The sequence below is a fragment of the Gossypium hirsutum genome, chromosome D10 (genome assembly GCF_007990345.1).
Source record: "Gossypium hirsutum isolate 1008001.06 chromosome D10, Gossypium_hirsutum_v2.1, whole genome shotgun sequence".
Taxonomy (NCBI): Eukaryota; Viridiplantae; Streptophyta; class Magnoliopsida; order Malvales; family Malvaceae; genus Gossypium; species Gossypium hirsutum.
This window is the reverse complement of record NC_053446.1, coordinates 20,248,281-20,252,056: the sequence shown is the minus strand read 5'-3', so window position 1 is coordinate 20,252,056 and position 3,776 is coordinate 20,248,281. Positions and strand designations below refer to the sequence as shown.

General features: G+C 25.7%; 1 long non-coding RNA gene across 1 annotated transcript; it reads right to left on the bottom strand.

Moving 5' to 3' along the window:
* Positions 1-2,412: 2,412 nt before the first annotated feature.
* On the bottom strand, positions 2,413-3,177 carry LOC121222167 (uncharacterized). Its single transcript, XR_005919222.1, has 2 exons — positions 2,725-3,177; positions 2,413-2,648 (listed from the first exon to the last, which is right to left on the bottom strand). It is a non-coding gene; the product is annotated as an uncharacterized lncRNA (long non-coding RNA).
* Positions 3,178-3,776: the final 599 nt, after the last annotated feature.

The following is a 3,776-nucleotide window of genomic DNA, read 5'->3' as shown; positions in this document are numbered from 1 at the left end:
CGTTTAGCTTCAGGAGTGCTTGCTGCAGTGAGAGGTGTAAGTTGTTCTTCCCTTAGTGCAAGATCTATGTCCATTCAACCAAGCACTATAAGTGTCTTTTTCATTCACTGAAATTGGTCCCATTAAGCATGGGTATAGAATTGATATTAGCATATATTGTGGTAGCAAAAGGTAAGCTAGCTGAATATATAACAAAAATAAATAAAAACAAACTCACATCAATATTCATAAGTAAACAATAAATTCAAAATAATGGTTAATTTCATCTCAAGATACCAAACACAACATTAACATCAAGTCTTTTGGACAGTAATATTAACAGTAAACGGTACTTTTGTTGTAGCAATCAACAATTGACAATAAGTTATGTCAAACAATAAATAAATCTTTGGACTAACTTATTACTCACATAGAGTACCTTATAGTTGCCACACATTTATCACCATAGATGTCGTTGAAATTCTGTCAAATATTAACTTACCTTTGGGTCAATTAATAAATGCATGAATCACAAATATATATAGTCATCTTGATATTTTAAATAAACTAATTTACGCAAAAGAGGTCACTTTGGTGGTATTTTGTTTCAACTAATCTATTTAAAATATTAGAAATCCTTAATTAAAACCCAAAAGTCAAAATATGAATTTATTTGTTTCAAAATATTTTCCTTAATTTCATCTTTCAATCAAATTAAAAGATAATAGTATATTTTTAAATACATATTAACATATCAATATTCAAATTTAAAAGATAACAATATATTTTTAAATACATATTAACATATCAATATTCAAATTTAAAATTTAAAATTTTCATAACAAACAAAGGTTAGAATTGAAATTTCTAATCATGTCATTTCCCGAAATAATCGTAAATAAGATTATATTAGTGTCGCAATCAAAAAAAGAAAAATGTTCTTTTAATAATAGCATAAATCCATAAATCATATACTGCTTTTGTTCCAAAACCATATATCAAAACCAAAACAGGAATAATGTAGTAATTCAAGACCAAATAATTAGCAAACATACATATTCATGATTTTGGTATAGACAAAACACCAAAATAATTTACGCATATATGTGTATTCATAATCAAATAAAAAAATTACCCTGCATATACCATATAAATCCAAAATTGTATTTATAATTAAACATATATTAACATAAAAAAAATCATGTGCATGGATACTTAAAATATTTTCAAGATAATAAACCTCAAATTGTTGACTCCAAATCAGTAAAAAAATCTCAAGCATATAAAATCCCACAGCATTTAGCAATTTGTGCATTACAAACTTCAAAATTAGAAATAACTTAAAGCAATTAGAAGACTTAAATCCCATAAACCTCCATTCTCAATATTCAAGTTTCCATCAAATCCAAATTATACTTTCATTAAAAAAATAATATCATGAAAAGAGAAATAATAGCCAATTTGCCCATAGATATACATGAATCTATATATATGAATTAAAAAAATTCTTCAATCGAAATCATAAATAAAATCCAACCAAATTAGTATATAAAGACTCCATACACGTACTAATTAATCCTTTTTTTAATTCAACAAGATTCAAAGCGGTATAATCGATATCAATTTGTAAATTTTAATCGATATTTTAATATAAATGACCAAACCTAAAAATTTTAATATGAATCTTAAACATTAATATATGCAATTGAAATATCAAATCCATAAAATTTCATGAACAAATCATTCTAAAAAGAATAAAAACTTATTCAATTCCCAATGATTCGATATGATAAGACTCGGATACCACTTGTTAGAACCGTAAAAATCTGATATAAAATTTAATAAAACAAGATCTATCATATTAGATCACCAAGAATAAATAAATAACAAAACTAAATGTGGAAGCATACTTGAATACATTGTTGGAGATTGCCCAGAAGATTTTGATCTTCCAAGAAAATAGTTTACTCTCTTTGTATATTCTCTCTGTTGGGGATAGAAAAGAAATACGAGATATATATATCTATTTCTTGGGGACCACTACCTCTTTTTAAAATAATTGATTATTAAATCAGTTTTTGGTATTTATAATTTGGCCCCTCATCAAATTATAAATACAACTTATGGTATCTACACATTATTTCTATGACACTTTAATACCTATGACACTTGTAACATAATTTGTTACTTAATTTTATATCACACTTTATAATAACATTATACATTATATATATGTGCTCATAATTGAGGATTTTAATCCAACATGTTAATCTAAGTAATAACTAACATATTTTTTTATTTTTATTTACAATATTTTATTCAAATGCTTGAAAGAATGTTATTTTTCTTATTTGAGTGAGAATATTTTTTAATTTATTCAATCATTAATTTGAATATAAATGCTTAATTTTAAAGCAGATAATTGATATTACATTACTCTAAAAATTTTAATTAAAAAAATTGATAAATGAAGTTTGAAATAATAAAAAATTATTATGGCTAGAAATTTTTCAGATCTTATTATGTACTTATCCCCACCGTGGTGTTGCTAATGGCTTTATTGTCGAAGCACGAGCATGTAGCAAGCCATCATCTTTGCGGTTGAGCTAGGATTTCGATTGGTACAGTGGAAGGCGGTTCACTTACTATCATTAAAAAGTTGACTTCTCCTACACCAGACAAGTCTATCCTTAGCCCGATTGTTCGAGATATTAAGGAAAATTTGGAGATATTTGCAAGAGTCACCTTTTGTTTTGCTGAAAGACAAGCTAACACCGCCACTCACGCACTGGTTGGATAAGGTTGTCGATTCTTGATCCCATGGTACTAGATTGAGGAAGCATCGTTGATGGTGGAACGGGCAGCCGAAAGGGACCTGCAACGATGGTTTCATCAGAACTAATCTGCATCTGACTGCTTTGGATTTTGGAGATTTTCTAATCTTTTACCTCCAATTGTTTTCTCAAGCTCTTCTTTGTCTTTTGATATCAATGGTTTGTTCATGCACCAGCATTTTGAAGCTTGGATCAGAGAGAGGTTTTCGACTGGTTTTCTTCGGTTTAGGAGGAAAGAAAGGGAAGAGTTTTGTGTTCGTGTTTTTTTTTCCAGATGGTAACCTTTCCTCCTTTTCAAATCTCGAGCAGTGTATTGAGGGGTCACAGGGTTCTTTATTTGTCTTGTGGTTTTGTGGGTTGGTGCATTTAACCATCATGCTTTTAATTTGTTCAAATAATAATAATAAATTATTTAAAAGCTATTTATTTTATTTTATTATAATTTATTTATACATCATTGTAAATATATAAAATATTAATCTAGTGTTAAACTAATAAATAATAAATTTAATAATTTACTTAGTAAATTGTTTGCCGATTGATTGTAATAAATATAAATAAAATAGTAAGAAAAAAATTATTCGAATAAAATCATAGATAATAGTTAATTTATTCATTGTCACTTATATATATATATTATAACGATAAATAATATATATAAAAACCTTCACTCCAATGTAAATATATAAAAAAAATTAGCAAAAACCATCAATATTTAATTAATAAAGATAATCAATTAAAAAATTTTACTTCAACGAGAACTTTGATTCTAATGGTAATAAAATAGTTATATTTTATTTTAATAAAGTAAGCGTTCAATAATTTAAAATTTAAAATTTTATAAATTATAATTTATTTTATCAATTTAAAAATTAAAAAATAGAGGATTTAGTCAATATTTAATTTAATAAAAAATCACTTAAGGAAATTTATTTTAATAAGAATATATTTTATTAATATGTT